Here is a 21,841-nt window from a genome sequence, read left to right on the forward strand (position 1 = left end):
ATGCCAATTCATGATGGTGCGTGACTTGGAGGGGAAGTTGGAATTAGTTCTCATTGAGGTGAGCCCTTAAGAGGTGCAAATATGTTTCTGATGTACAGTAGTGTAAGGGGTGTAATGTAACACATCATGTGACTTATGTATGTTAGCAGCCTTAAAACACTAACTACAGTGTGTAGATGGTCAAACAGCAGACAAGGCTCAAACTTGCAGGTTGGATGAAGAGAGAGAGAGAATGGAGAGAAAAAGAGAGAGAGAGAGTCCCACTCAGGGGTCTTGCCTCTTTGACTTTACTTCTGCTCCTGTTTTGTGGCCTGAAGAAAAGCAATACTTAAACACAAAATAGAGTTAGTTGGCTTGTCATATGATCTCACCCTCGCCAACTGATCAGTTACCCAAACATGGCCATGACTTGTGGATTCCAGGTCCATGGTTTATTTGATTAGACTACAGCTGGATGAGTTCCTTACTCAGCCAGGGTTCATTGCCTGTGGTGATTACTTCTAATGCTTGGTCCCCACACAGCTGAGTACACCAGGTGACTGTCTGGATGTTTTGTGAGTGCGTCAGGAGGTGGTCCCATTCACACTACTTCAAGGTGATTGTCTCTGATTTTCTAGAGAGGTTGATTCTATTTTAATGGCTTTGGAATTTGTGATGTAGCCATGCAAATATCCATACTCTCAGAAGCTGCTCTTTCAAGTCACTGGGATACTGTTTCAGACTTTTCTACTCAGTCAGTACTTTTTAGCCAGCAAATACATAGAGTCATTTTTGATATAAAGCATGTCTTTATAACAATAGGGATGTCACATCAGCCATTTGTTATTCAACTGTGAAGAATTGTTTGTCATTTGAAATGCCTAATTCAAAATCTTAGGGCAGGATTTTCTGTGCCCGCTGGCGTCGGGCATCATGGCGGGAGTGAGCAGACAATATGACGGGAAGGCCAAAAATTGGTTTCACAATGTCGTGAAACCAGTTTGCAATCATCTGTTCCACCTGTCAATGGCAAGCCACGTTTCCCACCATTGCACACCGGGAATTCATTGTAATACACCTGTATATCATTATAAGCCCAGCTCGCCGGATTCATCCCCACCATGCTGGATCATCCAAGCACATCGGTGTGATTGCACACCGATGTGTTTCACAACAGCATTTATACAGCTTGCACCTGGCGGGCAGCACTTCGAGGGGAACCCGGAGGTGAGTGCACAGTAACATTGCACAATGCTCATGAGAGTTGCATGTTGGACCTCAAGGTTTAGGCGTCAAGCAGTCAGACAAGGCCACAGGCAAGTTGTATTTTGACAGCTGGCTGACAGTGTGGTGCCAGGGCAAGGGCTGTGCTGTGGTCAAAGCAAAGTGTGGCTGAGAGAAGATGTGGGGGGCAAGGGCTACACTGCGGTTGACAGTAGTGCGCAAGCACGTATGGTGAGGGGTGGGCAGGGAAGCGGCCATGCATTAGGGAAACCTTGTATGAAGTGACCATTCCTCTGCGGCTGAGACAGTTCAGGCACAGTCACATTGACATGCTTGGAGTCGGACCCCTAACTTCTCTGCCCACTCAAGCAACACAGAGGCATGAAAGTGCCACCAAGTGCTCCAGAGCTTTTCATCCGTCAGGCACAGACTACAAACAAATGAGCATTTTAGTGGACTGCAGAACAATTGGAAGACTGGGCAGGTTGTACAATCTCCTTGCTAAAACTGGTCATGGAGCAGTCACTGATGGAGGCGCTCACAGCCCCTTGCAATGTCATCACCCCAGTTTGGACCAGTCTACCCCATAGTTCAAGCCAACAGTACAGCCTTGCAGTGTGGCTTAGGAGACTGCCTGCACCTGAGCTGAAAGCAGAGCATGGAGTCCAATGGGCAAAGCTGCCGCAAAACAGTCAAATGGGTTGGGGCAGAGGTGGGTGGGATTTCGGGAAGCCATGCAGCTCACTAATCTCTGGCCATCCAAGTGGCGGCCAGCACTCTCTGGGATGCGTTAAGGGACCTTCAGACTTAACCAAGGGAGGTTCTTTGTATACCCATGCTAACCCACGCATCTCTCTCTTTCATACTGCAGGAGGAGTACATCAGGATCATGGAGGCTAGTTAACTAGCTGTATGCCTCATGGCTTACAGAGAGTGGAGACGAAGGAGAAGGGAGCAACAGAGGCACCTGGCTGGGTAGAGGAAGAAGCAGCACCCTCACAAAGAAGGTGTGGCTGGAACTCCCACGCATGCTAATGAAGAGCCTCAGCAAGCTGTGGCTGGTCAGTGCCTAGCTAGACCCAGGATCTGTAGAAAGTGTTGTCATTCTTGCAGATGACAGAGAACCAGTATTGCTGAAGATTGCATATGTCTAGGGAACTGGTCAGTCACATCTGCCGCTTGCTGCAGGATTTGATGACACGGGGACATGGAGGGCATCCACTGCCAGTGCCGTGAAAGTGATTGCGGCACTCAATTTTTATGCCAGTGGCTTCATTCAGGACTCCATAGGTGACCTCTGTGAGATATCGCAAGCCTCCATGCACAAAAGCACACATGAGGTCACGGACACCATCTTCCTGAAGGCACACAACCTTGTGCATCTCGCTCAGGATCAGGAAAGCCAGGTTGCAAGAGCGCTGGGATTTGCCAGATCTCAGGTTTTCCATAGGTGCAGGGTGACTCCACTCACAAGCAGTCAACTACATCAATCGTAAGGGCTTCCGCTCGCTGTTTGTTCAGTTGGTGCGTAACCACCACAAACACATCCTGCAGACCTGCACACAGTTCCCAGGGGATGTCCATGACTTCTACATTCTCAGTAGATCTCAGATCTTTGATGTCTTCCAGGGTGCACATGAGCTGCAGGGTTGGCTCCTCGGGGGCAAGGGCTGCCTGCAGAGGATGTGGCTGATGACACCGTGTGACGGCCTCAGACTGCAGCAGGGCAAAGATATAATGAGGCTTATGCTGCAACTCATACCTTGGTGGAGCAAACCATCAGATTGTTGAAAATGATGTTCCGGCTCCTGAACGGGTCTGGTGGAGCCCTGCAATATAGTCCACAGAGGATGTAATGCATTATCGTCACCTGCTGCGCCCTTCACAAGCTGGTGTTGCAATAGCGAGAGGGGCTGGCTGAGGAGGAGATGGGGGGGCTGCATGTTTCCTCTGATGAGAAGGACGCCGACGGGGGTGAAGGCGAGGAGGTCTTCAAAGGTGATAAGCCCCATCAAGGTGCAAGCATCACTAATGTGTCCAGTGACTGTGAAGGGGCACCATCAGTTGCTAGGAAGGTTGCAGAAAACAGAGGGAAGAGGCCCTGGACTGAAACACCTGCTTTTATCTTGTGCAGGAACCAAGGTTTCACATCTGAGTGACACAAACACTGCTCATCATGACAAGGAGCCAAAGGCAAGGAGACATTCTTGGGAGTTTATTAACAAAGTGAACATTATTTACAAGTGAGTAACACCCGTGCCCAAGCTGTGCAACTACATCTTCTTAACCTTCATAACTCTGCCGCTATGTCTTGGTGCTCCCCCGACATCCACAGCAGAGGTGGAGGCAGCCTGCTGATTGCTTTGCCCTGTCTTTGATGACCTCTCCAAGAACTGGAGAGCCCCAGCCTGCTTTTAGCGTCCTGCTTGTAGCAGTGGCACCCTCCTTGGCTTGCGCAGCTGGATTTTCTGGGGTCACAGGAAGGGGGGTTTCAGAAGAGCCAGAGTCACCTGGGTGGATGACCCTGGGGTGTGCACTTGCTGATCCTCCTCCCTATGGGTACCCAAGGGCCCCGGATGACTCCTTGAGGAGAAGGAGTGAGATCAAGCTGCCTTGCACCCCTCTTGTGTTGACACTGTTGGAGCCAACTATGGCATCAGCAATGGAGTTCAGTCCACACAGCATTGCAGGACCGATGTCCTGGGCCAAGGTTTACATGGTGGCTGCCATCCTACCAGTGTTGACCTTGGTGCATTGGCATGCCGGTGCAATCACTTCAGCCTGAAAGTGGACAGACTCCTCCATCGTGCCTTGCAATCTGAGGAGTGCTGCGGACATTCCTGCCTGATGTTCCCAAGCTTGTCTTTGCAGGTCCCGCAACTGAGGTATGACCGAGTCCAGATGCTCATCATTTGACTCAGGCTCAGCAGATTACTGGCCTCCAGGAGTCCTCTGAGTGCCCGAACCTGGGAAGTCCCTGTCTCTACCTGCTGTGGATCAGACAGTGCGATGCGCTCACCAGATTGTGACCCCAATGTTACTCTAAAGCTAGGTCCCACCGAGGTGTGTGCCTCTGTGCTGGTAAAGGCTGTGGGTGAACCCTGTGACAGGACTTCAATGAGAGTTTCAGCAGATTCCTCTTCTGAGGTGTCTTCGGGACTCCCTTAGCTGTGTCCCAGATGTTCCTGCAAAAGCAAGGAGCGATAATTAGTGCATGGCAGTGGCCTGTCACTCAGGACATATCACTCACAGGATGGTTGTCTGATGGTTGTTGGTCTACTGGATCCTCACATGCTTGAGCACCACCGACCTCACCTCCAGCACAGGAACAGTCCCGATCTTCTCCAGCCAGCTGGATGACTCTATTTTCAAAGTCCATGAGAACCTTGATTTCAGGCATTCCCCCACCAGTCTGCAACCACTCCCTTTTGTTGTGTGTCAGCTTGTCCTGCAGGATTACAGATGCAGAGTGTAGGCAGGGCGTCAGCCAGGCCAGATGATAAGTGCGCCTGGTATGTGTGTGGTGAGTGGTGCCTGGAGAGAATGAATGGTGATGTCCCTTGAATTTGCAGTGAGTGAGGGCCCTGTGGATGTGTGATGGGTTTGAGAGTGTGTGAGTTGAGAATGCTGAGAAGAGTGACTTACCCTGGTGGAACAGAGGAGATCATTCATCTTCTTTCAGCACTGGGTGGCTGTCCTCTTTTGCAAGGCATTGATTCTGACCACTGCTGCCACCACCTTCCAAGCCAGATTGGTGACATTGCTGCCCCTCCTGCGGCCAGAGCAGGGGCACCGGACATCACGGCAGGTCTCCATGGTGTCCAAAAGATGTTCCAGGGACACATCACTGCTGTCTTCTTGTCTTTCGGGGCTGTGTCTTCTGAGCAGCTGTTGTGAGCTGGTGTGAGAGGTGTGCACATGGCTGCACTTTAAATATGGAGCCCTGTGTGAGGAAGCGGTGAGGTGACATGCAGCGGGCAAATCTGAGTCCGCCCGCTAGTGAAGCAGCGTGTTTCCTGGGAATGCATGATTAATGAGGCAGGATAGGGACGATATGGTGTGAAAAGCCACCATTGCGGCAAGTGGGTAAAACATTTTTTCCCACAAGCTATTGCACTTAGTGCAAATCTGGGACAATTCCGCCCTTAATCCTTACAATTACATCAACTCTGGAACTGTTATCTGATTTTATTTTAAACAAATGCTAATGTCTAGTTCAAGTATAAGGAGGATGCTGGTTGATCTCTTGCCATCTAGGCTGAACCCTGGTTTATCATTTTGTTAATAAATCTGGTAACTACAGTTGCAAATACTGTATGTCTATTGTTTCACTGAAATGAAGATCAGTGTTGTGAACGAATAGTGGATCTGATGTGCTTTGAACAAACCAAATCTTGGCATCATCATTTAAAGGATCTTGATTCCCCCAAATAGGGAGCTGATCCAGCAGCTTATACAGCGTACTGACAACCCCAATGTACCAATGTATTCCATAGTAAATACTGTGACAAAACTGCACCGTGACTTCACAGTGTGTATTTATCAATAGAAGGAGAAACACAGTAGACCTGACTTTTTCTTTTAAAGCTACTAATGCACCAACCATTAAAATTGTATGTGACACTGCAACAAATCCACGCAAGGAAAGCAGCTCGGAATATTACCTTGACCAGGGCAGAAGGATGTTTGTTGCACTATGGATCTTCCTATTGCTTGTGACAACAAAAATAATCATTTTGTTTGGAAATGAGAACAGTTTTTCCCTTGTGTTTGCTGCCTTTCCTTCCAACTGATTACAGGGAAATAGCTGAGGTGGGAGTCACACAGGTCAAATCGACTGTTTCCTTTTTTTTCTCCTGAGTAGAGGTAACTTTCTGAAGCCAGTCTTAGGGTCGTGGAGAGGGAATAATCTTCTGAGGTATTGCTGGGCACAATGCGCCCCTTGCACCAATGTTCTTGAGGTTTTCTCTTGCACTATCAGGACAATTTGCACTGTGTTCCTTAAAGAAAATGTAACAGGACTAAGCCATTCCTTCATGTACAGGATTGCATTCTCTCTGGTGCATAATGGAAAATGCAAACATCCATTGTCTGCAATTTAATTATTTACTTTCCCAATAATCCACCAACATTTTTATGGCTGAATGCTTTACACGAGGTCTCCCTGGACATCAGGTCAACATCAATCTCCTTGGCTCTGAAGAAGAGTCATATGGACTCAAAACATTAACCCTTTGATCTTTCCACAGATGCTGCCAGACCTGCTAAGTCTTTCCAGCATTTTCTGTTGTTATCTCATTCTCCTCTTGGTTGACATCAATCAAATTTCCCAGCAATCAATGGAGAGCCAGTGAGCTCATTTGTGCAGAAATATTCAATTCAATGTTTATGTTTTTCGTGTACGTGACACAATGCCTCTGCCTAGGGCTTTGCATCTGGTTCCAGGTCCATGAAAACAACATTTGATGACTCTCCATCCACTATTGTTTCCTATCTCCCACCAGAGGGTTCCTTCCATTGTGGTAGATAGTGGAAGCATCGGATTGTACAAATATACACATTGCCTTATGCACATTTTTTTGATGTGCATCATTTTCCCCTTTGCAAGTTTGCATTTGCCTTTTATGTGCACACTGCTTGACATAAAAATCGAGGAGATCTACCTGAATCAAACGTGTAACACTTTCTACAAATCCAAACCGCAATTTAACAAAACAAATAAACTTTAATGTACTTCACATTGCCCCAGGGCTGTTCACTTTATTGAGCATCTGTCTGCAGCCAGTTCTTGCCAGCGTGACCTGCGGGAACGCTTACTTTTCAAATGTGGAGAATTCTTTACAGATGTTGGTGGAACAAATCAAAATCTGATCCTTTGAGCCAGGCTGAAGATTTTAACTGTCTCTTGCAGGGTTTAATAATATCTGAAAGGATAATGGTGCAATACTTTAGGAGATTCTGGTAAATTGGAGGTCATATCTGTGTATTAGTACCAAGCAGCTTTATCAAGATGTTTGATACTGCTGATCTATGAAGCCATACCACAGTAACAGAGAATCCATGGTAACATCAGGCATTCACTCAACTCTCTGCAAGATAAAGTGTACAAATATGCCAGGAAAGTTGGCTTTCAGTAAGCATTGATTATTTTATGGTTTTTAAACTGCCTTAATTTGCACCTTGTATTTTTTTTTAATTCCTTCCAGGAATATGCGTTGCTGGCAAGGCCACTATTTCATTCCCATCCAGAGTTATCCTATTGAAGACCTGGCTACTGCCTCTATATGGGTGTCTGAGTCTTAATTTTGGCCAAGACACTAGGGAGAATTTTCCTGTATTACCTAAATAGTACCAAAGCTAAGATTTTTGACATCCACCTGAAAAGGAAGACAGAATCTCATCTGAAAGAGGGCATCTTTGACAGTGTAGCACTCTCTCAGCAATGCCCAGATGTGTCAACATAGATTTTGCTCTGCAGACACTGGAGTGGAAGTGGACAAGTTTTTGACTCGGAGATGGACAGTATTACCACTGGGTGAAGAACTATTGGGTCAGCCAAGGCAAAATAATTTTTTCCATTGTAATTGATCACTTCAAATGAAGTCTGAATTGAACAAGTATGATGACTTTTATGAAAATAAATCTTAAGTTACTTTATTTTTCGAACACCGTGGTCATTCCTGACAGTTCATCCCTGATTTTCAATTATTTTAATGTTGAATGTGATGAAATAAAATTACAGACTCTTCCAAACTTGCCTATTTTATTTCTTTTGAAAATAAATTTGTGAAAGATTATAATCTTTATATTGTATTTTTCATATATGTAGATAAGGCTATTCCCCTTCACTCAGGTTTAACATGGGTCTTGCAATGTATCATTATTTGGGGTTAAAATGGGTGTCTATTCTTGCACATTGGTCATATCCTGCTGTGGGTTTGCCTCCCAGATGGTTTGCCTCCACCAGAACTATTTTTTAAAAGGTACTGGATCCAACAGCACAGTTCAGCATATCACCTTGTAGTCTTTCTACAAGCTGTTCATTCGCGTCAGTCCTCCACTGATATTTAAATGTTAGCTTTCCTTGTTTACCCAAGCTCCCGGCTTTTAAAAGAAGACAACCCAGAAGGATTGATCCAGGAGGAGATGTTTAACTTGAAGGAGGGCAACAGCTGGGGGGAATACAACTGGTTGAAGTGAGAAAAGCCATTGGACATGAGGGGAGGGAATTTAGATCTATTATATCCACAAGTATATATATAATAATTGATGTATACTAGTGAGAGATTTGCTGATTGAATGGGAGATGCAGACCATTTTGATGCCTCCTGTGCAGTTTAGGCAGAAACAAAACAAATGTATAACCCACATATTTTTTTCTCCTTTAGTTGCAGTTGCACATTAAAAGCCACAAATGAGCTTGTTGACTTCCCAATGTGCAGGGAGATAGCTTATTTTGTCTCATATAACTGTTAAGATGGCAAATTTTCATAACACAAATTGTTGCCTGGGGTGATGGACCTTTGTCCAATGAGCACTTGAGCCAATGCCATCCAGTTTTGAGTCTAACTGTAACCTGAGACAGATTATTTTTTGTTAAGTAGAAGCTCAGTTTTCTCATTTGTCTCTGCAGTTAAAATGCATCACGTACTAATGTTATGAAGATTGTCAATGAACTTCACTCAGCCACAAAGTAAACATCCCATTTTCTTGCCTTTTATTTTAATGTCCCCTGTTCTGTTTTGGGCTGTGTGAGGTGGGCGGTGGGAGAGATGAATGTTGGGGGGTGGAAGATGACAATCCTTACTAATAGGACCCTAGTCTGATACGACACTGAACCACCACAGGAGTAAACGACTTATTTTCACCATGGGAAAAAAAGGAAGAGTATAAAAACTGGACAGAGATGAACCACTCTAGGCTTGCTGGTGGAGTATTTTGGTCTGAGTGTGTACCATGAATGCCTTGAAGCCTAACTCCAAATCTCAGCCTTCTTTGCAATCCACTTGCAGCCATGATAATGAAGCAGCTGGCAAAGCAGGTTCCCAAACTCCTTAATCACCTGTCAATGCGGCTGCAAAATAATTCTGAAACCTAAGATGGTTGGTATTAAATGTGTTGGATGGCATACAGAGTATCAGATGCATTAAAGTCTTACAGAAATAATAGCTGTAATACTGAACTGATTACAGCTGTGGGCTGGCTGCAGTTAGCATCTTATTTGTTTGTGAGCCACACATTGTTCAGCTAAATTGAGTAGAACAGGACAGACCTCACTAAAGGTGGAATCATTTAACACTTGGTTCGTTCTGCTTCCTACTTTATTAAAGAATAGTCTTTTTGGCAGCCCCAATGGAGAGAACCCAGTCGTGTGATTTTTTTTCCCACTAGATGAGCTGCCAGTCTCAACCATGCTTCTGTAAGGGGTACTGAAGCAAACACTTTCCCAGGAGTAGGAAGGTAAAATCAGATGGATCATAACTTGAGCTACCTGCGTGTGCCCCCTAAAGATCAATAGGCTGGGAGTGGACTGTTCTGAAAAGGGACTTTGCAGAGGTTAGGGATTTTCCACCCTCTAACTTGCCTGGGGACTGTGCAGCTTCAGTCAGCTGTGAAAGCAAGGCAGCTTACAGAAAGAAAGATACATTGCATTCCTATCTTGATCACATCTCAAAGTGCTCTTCATACATGAATTTGCGATTGTGCAAGATAGCAGCCATTTTTCACTGGTGAGAACCCACAAACAGCAATGAGTAAATAACCATTTTGATTCGCTTTTGATGGTATGGCTGGGAGAAAGCAGATTTAGTGTCACGTTCAAAATGGAACTGGATATATCCATGATGGGGGGAAAAAGTTGCAGGGGTGTAGAACTAATTGTATAGTACTTTTAGAGAGCTGACACAAGCAGGATGGACTGAATGACCTCAATTACTTTATGATTATAAACATTGCATTGAGTTGGATAATAGGGAGGAGGATTTCAATTCGATTAGATTTGTTAGCAGGTTAGGTAAAAGCACTGCCCAGTTACGTCATGCCTCATTGAGGCAGATAACCTGCAAACCTCATGTTGTCTGCTCAGCAACATGATTCCAGCATGCAGCCCAGTGCGAAACGTGTTTCTGACTGGCTGCCTGTTCAGCATGGGGCCCAGGTGCATGTATGTGGTTAGCACGTCATGCAGTTTAGCCTGCACTTCCTAAAGGCAGCTTGCACCTCTTAAAGGTATGGTGTACTCAAGCTACAACAGCTGCTGGAACAGTCTCAGAAACTCTGATTTTAGCCAGAAAATAGCAGCTATAGCAACTGGCCAGAGAGAGGGCTTCCAGGTTTTCAGATGCGACACTGGAAGCCTTAATCCATGAGATTGAAAGGTAGAGAAGGGCCATGTTTCTAAGTGGACCAGGAGACTCTCAAGCCATAGCCTACGAAGCAAATGGGAGTAGGTGGCCTGGGGTGTCCATTCCTGAAGCCTGGCCCCAAGGCCCTGGTTGCAGTGCTGCACATGGTCTCACACGAGTAGTCAAAGTCTGTAAATGCATCTTCAAATAACATCTCCTACCTGCCATACCACCAACCTGTCACAGTGCTCAGTGCACCACGACATCAGCAGCAATCAGGATTCATGCCTAACATTGAGATGTTCTACCCCACCTCACACACTTACCAATGCCACCAGCCTCACATTCACCTCTCACAGCTTCCACATACTTTCAGCTACTCAGCATTGGCAGATTCATTGCCCAAACATATTGCAACACACTCACTGACCTTCTTCCCTTTCTCTTGCTGGACATGGTCACAAATAACCAGAAGAAATAGCAGAGAACGAGCTAGGGACAGGCCTACCTACATCTTCTTGGCCCTTAGCAGGAGATGGTGCTCTGCATTATGGAGCTGGCAGTCACGGAAGCCATCGCATCTGGCATCATCAAGAACATTCAGGATGCCAGCATATTCCTACCTTATGCACATTCCCAAATCCCACTTCGGCCTCATCCCAGTTTCTGTCATGAAATGCAAGTTTCAGATGGTGTGAGCATGGACACCTTGTTTTCCACCTGCCCTTGCTTCCCTTACGCCAACCCTCCTCTTGTGCATTTTTACTTTCAGACACCCGAGATTTGTAGTCTCGCAAGCCAGTGTAGTCTTATCAAGAAGGACACAGCATTGCAGACTTCTGGGAAAGAAGCGCCATCACTTGACCTGATACTTGTAGACTCCAGCTCAAATATTGGCACATCCTGTATCTTAGAGGGGAGTATAGAGGTACATCAGCACGTGCTGAGTCACCAGGCAAGAATGAGCTGCAGCCAGGTTAGGGGAAAGGATAGCTTGCTTGCCAGCTTACTGAAGGGCAAGGTTGCGACAAGTTCTGTTATGGAGGATTCAGATGTGGACAGCGATGGGGATGTCATGAAGGAGGATGCTGATGGAGATGCTTAGTGCATTGGCTGGTCTGCCGGGCAGCCTCCCATCACTGAAGGTTTTATTAAATTAATAAATATTTAACAGTTCGGCGGGCACACAGCCGACTCCGGTGCATGCCTGCCGAATGGAAGCTTGGAATGACGCACGGTGACGTCGGGACGCACGCCCAACATCAGTGCATGCCATTATACACATCGGCATGCGGGGCCTGCCCCCGCAGGCCAAAGAGAAGATTCTGCCCATAGAGTTTGCTCACAGTATTGCCTCCAGCATTGCCTGTAAGCCCAGATCCATGGCTACCACTTCTAAGGCCAAAAACAACAATAATGGATTGTCACATTGGTAAACATTACAAAAGGACAAACATGTGAAGAGCCCAGCGACTGGAAAGAGCAGCACAAGAAATGAGTCTAGACGAAGGACAGCTCAGGAAAATCTTCAACTGCACTCCAGAAGAAATAACAGTAAAAGGAAGAGGTGAAAAAAATCCTACCTTTACCAGAGTGCATCAACCAAGTGGAAGGCCAGGATCAAGCTGATAAGTGGTAGAGTCAGTGTCACAGGTTTGCCAGGTACAGAACAACATTAGGATGAGCAGAAAAGACTAGCAAGGAGCAGGGCAGTACTTTAATCTATGCAATATGCAGTAGTGCAGATGGCATTATGGTCAGACAAGGCATAAATGAAGACACGGCATCACATGAAGAAGTTAGCAAAGCCTTTGGTGCATATTTCAGTCTTCAGAAAAACATCACCATAGTATGGACAAAATTCAGTAGGTGCATCCAAAGACTGGGAACAGCATAGAGTCTTTTATTAATGAATTATATTGATCAGCAGAAAATTGTGAACACGAAGCCCTGAAAGACAAATTAATTCGGGATGGCATTCTTGTTGGAGTCTTAGAAGAGACAGTCTTGGATTTTTTGCAGTTGTGGGGAGACTTGACCCTATCGAACGTAATACAGATAATAAAGCAGGCAGAAGAAAGAATGCAAAACAAAATTTTTATTCAACGCAAAAAATAAATCTCATGGAAAAAAATAGCTGATACAGTTAGTTGAAAGCACATAGGAATTGCAGTGTCTCTAACCCCAAACAGAGGAAAAGAGGAGGGTGCAGTCGCCGCCATTATTCTGTGTTCTCACTGTAGTGGGGAAAGGCTGCATTGGCACAAAGAATGTCCACCAAAAATGCGGAGTGTCATTCCTGAAATAAGGAAGCCATTTCAAATCAGTTTGGCACAGCAAACGACTCTTAACCAAACAATTAAAGGAGAAACAGTCAAGATCAAGGACCATTCAAGGAGCTGAAGAAGAAAAGGAACCAGAAGTACCATTCTTGGGGAAATCACAGGATCAAATGGAAATTATTGGAGTGCAAATATTATGGTCAACAGACATGAAACAAACTTTAAGTTAGACTCTGGAGCAGGAGTTCCAATTCTGTCAGAAAAGTGGTTAAAACCGGACATACTCCAGCCATTGTCCATAAGAATCCACGATCCAGGAGGCATTCAGCTGAAAGTCAAGGAAGAGTTGACTACTAAATTCCAGCAAAAAGGGAGAGAAATCACAGAAACTTTGTGTGTGGTTCACAATCAAGGCTATTCACCGTTAAACTGGAAAGCTTGCACAAATTTACAACTCACCTTTAAAGGAGATGAATTGGAAAACCGCGAGGAAACCAGGCTGAAAATTTCCCTGGGAACAGCAGGTGAAAAATGTACAAGGCAAACAGCAGATGCATTGTCACACATTCCATTGGGAAGCCAGGACAGGAAGACAAAAATCTTGTTGAAGAGGTACAGAGTCACACAGCTCACTGACTATGGGGTTCTTAGCAACAACCACACAGAGGCTGAACAAAATATGGCAAGTACAGAAAACAGATGAATAATGTGCTAAAATCAGAGAATACTGCAAAGATGGATAGGCAGATTACGTTCCTAACAATCTCATTCTGAAACAGGACTTTGACGTCTCAGTACTATGGACAACTTATTAATCGTTGCGAGGTTATAGACCATGGGCACCTAGGCTAGGGTATGAAATTCAGTTTGGTGGCCAGGAATTTTAAAATCACTAGAGGACATGATTTTGAGCTGCATCACCTGCACAAACCATCGTCAAGAGCAGAAAGAATTTTTGATGGTATCATTATTGACATCCAGATGTTTGGAAAGTCTTGAAATAGACCTTTTCGAGCTCAAGGGGAAAACATTCCTCATAGTTGTTGACAATTTCTCCAGATGGATTGAGGTTAAACATCTTCATGGAACAACCATCAATTCACTATTTGCCATTCATGGCATTCTAGATCTTGTTATTTCAGACAATGGTCCATAGCTTGCAAATAAAGGGTTCATGAAATTTACAGAAGACTATGGATTTGTTCACACAACTAGTTCACCTGGGTACCCACAAGCAAGTGATGAGTCTGAGAGAGGAGTAAGAACAGTCAAAGCTTTGTTGAAAAAGAATGATGATCTCAACTTGGCACTGTAGAGCTACCGTTCCCACACCACTTCAGAACAAATTAGTTCTGTCAGAACTACTGACAAGAAGAAGATTATGCACACAACTCCCTGTTCTTCCGCACATGCTCATACCATGTTTAAAAACCTCTGAGAGAGTAAAGGAGAATGAGGATAAGTATTGTGCAAATCAGGCAAAGAATTACAATCAGTCCAGATCCACAACTACTACTTCTGCGACCAAAAACAATAATAACAGAATGAGATCCAAGTTTGTTGCCATGCAAGCCCAGCTTGGTGCCATGCAGGCTCAAACTGCTTTCAGTAAGGCTGTGGATGTGGTTGTGTTCAAAGGGACACTGAGGTGCTCCACCTCAAGTGGGATTTGAAAATGTGCATAAGGCAGGAATATACTGACATCCTGAAAATTCTTGATGAAATCGGATGCAATGGCCTCAGTGACTGCTGGTGCCATAATGTGGAGCAGCATCTCCTACAAAAGACTCAGGAGATGTCGGCATGTCTGTCCCCAGCTGGTTCTCTGCTGCTCCCCTATGGTTATGTGCGAGCCTGCCCTGCAAGAGAGAGGGAAGAGGGTCAGTGAGTGTATTGCAATGTGTTTGGATGATATGCCTGCCATTACTGAATAGCTCTGGAAGCTGCAAAGAGTGGATGTGAGATGGTAGCATTGATAAGTGTGCGAGGAGCGTGTGGTGCTCCTGCTACAGTCCAACAATCTGTGCTCCTGTAGATTACTAGGATTGCTGAGGTACTGCTGAGGGGGCAGTGTCAGTGGCTCCATGGAGCACAAACCTGCTGTGCTCTCTCAGGATGGCAGAACTTCTGCTCCCGCCATTGACACTCCACCAGTGCACTTACTGCTGCCTGTCAGCTAGCCAAACCAGACTGCTGCCGCCCATGCCCGGGTGCTGCAGTCCGAGGCCAAGTCCTTAAGGACCAGAGCTGCTGCAAGGCCATCTTCAGTCTCCCCCATTTAAAGTCAGCAGCTTTCCATCAGCCATGCTGCAGCCACTGAGGTGGCACTGCATGGGAACACTAGTCCCCACATCCTCAAGGCAAACATTAAGAGAATGCAGGTGAATAGTTCAGTTTTGTATATATTATGGGAATTGTCATTGGATAAAGTTGTTGATGGTTATTTTGTGGTATCTTTGATTGAGGATTTTGGCCAAGAGGATGATATGATGGGACACAGCAGAGGCATGGTAAGATTAAGAATTATAGAGCAGTTGTGATTCCAGGGGAACTGGAGACTGAGTAGCTGGTCAATGACAGCCCCTTTAGAGTAAGGCTTCCTTCCCTTCCTCCTCCTCCTCTTAATCATCCTCCTTCTATCCCTCCTCCTCCTTCTCCTGCTCCTCCCCCCCACCAAGGTGCCGTCTGAAGGCCTGGTGTGCTGTCCTCAGAGTACTTGGAAGGCACGTCAGGAGAAAAGCTGCTTTCAGTAATGGGGGCAATAACTGCAGTATCTCTTGGCATGAGGCATGATTTGGAAATGGAGCACTGGCAGCCAAGGGGACAAGCAGTTCACAGAGGGAGACAGAGGAAGGCTCCTAATGGAAGGCCATACTCAATAACACCCAGAAAGCACTTCTACCTACACTTCAGCTAAGGGCTGTGTCTGAGACCATTACGTTTCAGCAAGGGGGTGACCACTGAGCTGTGCCATACCCGACAACTGGACCTACAGCTGCACAGCAGGGTGAGAACATTGTGACCAGTACTCATGAAGTTCACCATGGCCTTAGAAGGATTCACTGATGTAGAAACTGAGTGGGAGCAGACAAACATATCACAGTTTGCCATGCATTGCCAGGAGGTGACAGAGGCCCTGTATGCCAGATAGAAGCAGGAAGAGCAGACAAGTGTCTTTTCCAGGCTGGCACGATTTCCATTGATGCAGGGTGGCATCAATTGTATGCACGTGGTTCTGTGGATCTCACAAGTTAATGCAGAGATATACTGCAACCATAATAGCTGCCACCTTATCAATCCTTAGTTGATGTGAGACCATGAACAAAACGTCGTGTCAGTGGAGGCCCACTATAGTGGCAGCAGCCATGATGCTTTCATTCAGTGCCATACCCACCATGCCAGCCAAGCCATCATATTTAGCCACCACAACAAAGTGGCTGCAGGGTGACAAGATATACCCGTTCTAGACCTGGTTCATGACCTGTCTCAGCCACCTGACTACCCTTAAACGGCACACCTAATATAAGAGTCATGCTCGGGGCAAGCCTTCCAGTACTTGACAGAGCATGTGCCAAACTCCTGGAAAAATCTACAGTGGTCCTCATAGAGCCTTGTGACAAAAGAAAAGAAATAAGCAAAATTAGCTGGGAAGCATTAAGAAAGCAACCAGAATAAAAGACTGAAGAATCCACAGTCAAGAGCTACTAAACAAAAAGTCTTACTCGGGGAATGGCTGGATCTGAGGAGAATTAAAATAAAATCCAGAGGACTGTGACATATTTATGGGTGGACCTGACAGAAGTAAATAACTTTAAGATTGATGTGTCTTATAAGGAAAAGGCTTAGGGGAAGTAAGGAGTAAAACTGAGTGTGCAATATATATATATAGTTATAATCTATAGTGTTAAGTTAAGAATGCTTGTTTTGTTTAATTCTTTTAAATAGAGCTCCACTCCCTAGTAAATCCCAAAACTCTTCTAAACTCCTCCAATAACACTGAACATTGTACTTCCACCAACTCTGCAGCAGCAAAATTAGGTCAAAAGCACTTCACCTGGAAGTCCAATGTTGGAACTTTAAGTAGCGTTAGTGGGGAATCCTCCATGCAACTGAATGCATGTTCAGCTGAGTGTGCATACAGAGCCCGTTTCCAGGACCCACAGTATTGAAAATTGAAACTAGTGCACCTAATCAGCGTAAGACACTGTTTGACATCCAGATCTGCACACTCCACATGTTTACGGCACACACATGCACGCCCACACTGGTACCCTTCAAGTCAGGGAACACCACGCTGGGCCAGAAGCGGTCGGAGGCAGTCTGGCCGACATTTTTGGATTTCTGGGTTTCAGCAGCGCCGACACCAGTGCCTGAGTCAGTCCATCACTGTACAGTGTCCCCAACCAAACTATTGGTGGAGCCGAAATGTTTAAATTTTAAGAGGAGTTATTGACAGTTAATCTGTCTTTAATAGAGCGATGGGGAGGTGATGGTGTAGTGGTATTGTTGTTAGACTAGTAATCCAGAGACCCAGGGCAAGGCTGTGGGGACCCAGGTTCAAATTTCGCCATGGCAATTGGTAAAATTTAAATTCAATAAAAATCTGGAATTAAAAGTCTAACGATGACCATGATAAAATTGTCGATTGTTGTAAAAACCCATCTGGCCCTTCAGGGAAGGAAATCTGATATGCTTACTTGGTCTGGCCTACATGTGACTTCAGATCCACAGCAATGCGGTTGACTCTGAAATGGCCTATCAAGCCACTCATTTGTATCAAACTGCTACAAAGCCTCAAAAAAAGAATGAAACCAGATGGACCACACGGCATCAACCGAAGCACCAGAAACAATGACAAACTCAGCCCTGTCGACACCTGCAAAGCCCGCCCCACTGACATTTGATGCCAAAATTGGGAGAGCTGTCTCACAGACTAGACAACAACCTGACACAATCTGTACAATATGATTCCATGAGAATGACTAGGTCCCAGACAGCACCATTACCATCCCTGGGTCTGTCCTGTCCCACTGCCAGGGCAGACCCAGCAGAGGTGGCAGCACAGTGGTATAAAGTCAGGAGGGAGTTGCCCTGGGAGTCCTTAACATCATCTCCGGACCCCATGATGGCTCATGGCATCAGGTTAAATTTGGGCAAGGAAACCTCCTGCCAATTACCACGTACCGCCCTCCCTCAGCTGATGGATCAGTGCTCCTCCATGTAGAACACCACTTGGAGGGAGCACTGAGGGTGGCAAGGGTGCGGAATGTCCTCTGGGTGGGGGACTTTAATGTCCATTGCCAAGAGTGGCTCAGTGGCACCACTGCTGACCGAACTGGCTGAACTAGACTGGTTCTGGTCAGGTGTTGAAGGAACAACAAGAGGAAAGAACACCCTCACCAACCTGCCTGCCGCAGTTGCATCTGTCCATGACAGTATCAGTAGGAGTGACCAGAGCAGAATCATTGTGGAGATGAGGTCCCGCTTTCACTTTGAAGATGCCGTCCATTGTGTTGTGTGGCACTACCACCGTGCTAAATAGGATAGACTTCAAACAGATCTAGCAACTTAAGATTGGGCACCCATGAGGTGCTGTGGGCCATCAGCAGCAGCAGAATTATACTCGACCACAATTTGTAACCTTATGGCCCGGCATAATCCCCCATTCTACCATTACCATGAAGCTAGGGAATCAATCCTGGTTCAATGAAGAAGGCAGGAGGGCATGCCAGGAACAGCATGAAGCTATAACACAGGACTACATGTGTGCCAAACAGTATAATCAGCAAGAGGTAGACAGAGCTAAGCGATCCCATAACCAACAGATCAGATCTAAGCTCTGCAGTCTTGCCACATCCAATCATGAATGGTGGTGAACAATTAAACAACTCACTGGAGGAGGAGGCTCCACAAATATCCCCATCCTCAATGATGGGGGAGCCCAGCACATCCACGCAAAAGATAAGGCTGAAGCAATCACAACAATCTTCAGCCAGAAGTGCTGAGTGGATGACCCATCTTGGCCTCCCCCAGAGCTCCCCAGTATCACAGCTGCCAGCCTTCAACCAATTCAATTCACTCCACGTGATGTCAACAAATGGCTAAAGGTACTGGATACTGCAAATGCTCTGGGCCATGAAAATATTCCGGCAATACTACTTAATGGTATAGATACAGAACATGCCGTGCCCCTAGCCAAGCTGTTCCAGTACAGATGCATTTACCTGGCAATGTGGGAAATTGCCCAGGAATGTCTTGTTCACAAAAATCAGGACAAATCCAACCTGGCCAATTGCCACCCCATCAGTCTTTTCTCGATCATCAATAAAGTAATGGAAGGGGTCATCAACAGTGCTATCAAGCAGCACTGACCTAGCAACCTGCTCACGGATGCCCATTTTGGGTTCTGCCAGTTTGGGTTCTGCCAGGGCCACTCAGCTCCTGACCTCATTACAACTTTGGTTCAAACATGGACAAAAGAGCTGAACTTTCAAGATGAGATGAGAGCCTTTGACATCAAGGCTGCATTTGACCGAGTGTGGCATCAAGGAGCCCTAGCAAAACTGGAGTTAATGGGAATCAGGGGGAAAATGTTCCACTGATTGGAGTCATACCTAGCATAAGGAAGATGGCTGTGGTTGTTGGAAGTCAGTTATCTCAGCTCCAGGACATCACAGCAGGAGTTCCTCAAGGTAGTATCCTCAGCCCAACCATCTTCATCTGCTTCATCAATGACCTTCCCTCCATCATAAGGTCAGCAGTGGGTATGTTCGCTGATGATTGCACCATTCTCAGATACTGAAGCAACCCATGCCCAAAATGCAGCAAGACCTGGACATTATCTAGGCTTGGGCTGACAAGTGGCAAGTAACATTCACACCACACAAGTGTCAGGCAATGACCAACTCCAACAAGAGAGAATCCAACCATCACCCCTTCATATTCCATCACTGAATCCCCCACTATCAACATCCTTGGAGTTACCATTGACCAGAATCTGAATTGGACTGGCCATATAAATACTGTGGCTACTAGATTAGGTCAGAGGCTAGGAATCCTATGAAAAGTATCCCACCTCTTGACTCCCCAAAGCCTGTCCACCATCTACAAGGCACAAGTCAGGAGTGTGATGGAATATTCACTCCTTGCCTGGATGATTGCAAGACCAACAACACTCAAGAACCTTGACACCATCCAGGACAAAGAAGTCCGCTTGATTGGCACCACATCCACAAACATTCACTCCCTCCACAATTGACGCACAATGGCAGCAGTGTGTAGCATCTATAAGATGCACTGTAGGAATTCACCAAGGCTCCTTAGGCAACACCTTCCAAACCAATGGCCACTACCATCTAGAAGGACAAGGGCAGCAGACACATGGGAACGCCACCACCTGGAAGTTCCACTCCATGCCCCTCAGCATCCTAACTTGGGAATATATCGCCATTCCTTCACCGTTGTTGGGTCAAAACCAAGGAATTCCCTTCCTAACAGCACTGTGGGTTTACCTACACCACATGGACTGCAGTGGTTCAAGAAGGCAGCTCACCACCACCTTCTCATGGGCAACTAGGGAATGACAATAAATTCTGGCCCAGCCAGCGAAGCCCACATCTCATGAATGAAGAAAAATAAACTTTATGTTGCTAGGAGAAAACCTTTTAAAAATTATTCACAAAGATTACACATCACTGGCATAGCCACTACTATAGAGGACTGGGACCTTCCCAGCCACCATCTTTGGACATTTAGATTGTAACTTTTTTAAGTACAAACATGTTTCCATCTGTTCCTATTCAGATGAAGTTACATTGTTTGTCATTGTGAGATTTGAACTCTTGATCTTGGGGTTATAAGCCCAGTACCATAACCACTTGGCTATTTAGGCCAAGCCAACATTTAGATTGTAGCTGAGTCAATATAAACCAGGTTGTAAATTCTAGGACCGGAAGCATATGAAAGTCATTCAGGAATTTATTGATGATGGCTGAGATCAATCAATCAAAGTAAAAATGTGTCTACAACACATTTAAGCTGGGGTTAGTTAAGCATTCTTGCCTGAGTCAGAAGTTTGGGGTAGCAGTTTACTCCAGGATTTGAGTAAATACTTCAGCAGATACTCCAATGCAGTGCGGAGGGAATGTTCTAATATAGGAGCGGTCAGCTTCCGGGTGAAATGTTAAACTAAGGTCTCATCTACCCCCTCAGGGGGATGTAAGAGATCGCACAGCACTATTCAATGAAGAGCAGGGGAATTCACTCAGGGCCTGGCCAACACTTATTCTTCAACCAAAATCATTTAGCATTTAATTGATCATTTATTTCATTAGGGCCTTGCTGTGTGCAAATTAACTATTGCATTTGCTTACTTTGGGATATGACTGACTACACTTTAAAAGTGCTTCATTGCCTCTGAAGAACTTCAGATTCTCCTGAGGTTATGAAGGATGGTTTACAAATGCATAGTTGTTCATTTTGTTTAGATAATAGGATTAAACCTGGTCAGGAAAATAATATTTGTTAGTCTTTTTTTGGCTGCCTTTGCTAAACTTATCTTTATTTTTGCTGTGGCACAGGTACGTCAATAGTTGAATCGCACAAATCATGTTCGAACACAACATCAATCTGATGAAGCCAACAGCCCTTCACGTTCTTCTCCTTCCATAACCATTAAGAGGTTAGTTAAACACTTTACATGACTTCATTGCCTCTTTAACTGGGGTTAAGTTATGCTTAAATCGATCTTCATACATTCTCGGATAGTACACAGAGTCAGCAAGTACCAGGGCTTGTAGAAAGAGCTTGGTTTGCAGCTTTTATTCCTGATTATAATTCAGTTGGGTGGAATGATGCCTGCTGAATTTATCTTCATGTCAAACATGTTAAAATCATGCCAAATGGTTTTGACTTAAAGAGGATATGAATATACAATAGCTGTAATTATCCCGAAACAATAATTCCAGTTAATAACGCAATGATGTTCTTTCAGAAGTCTCAACTGATGTAATG

This window comes from Carcharodon carcharias, chromosome 10 (genome assembly GCF_017639515.1).
Source record: "Carcharodon carcharias isolate sCarCar2 chromosome 10, sCarCar2.pri, whole genome shotgun sequence".
NCBI lineage: Eukaryota > Metazoa > Chordata > Chondrichthyes > Lamniformes > Lamnidae > Carcharodon > Carcharodon carcharias.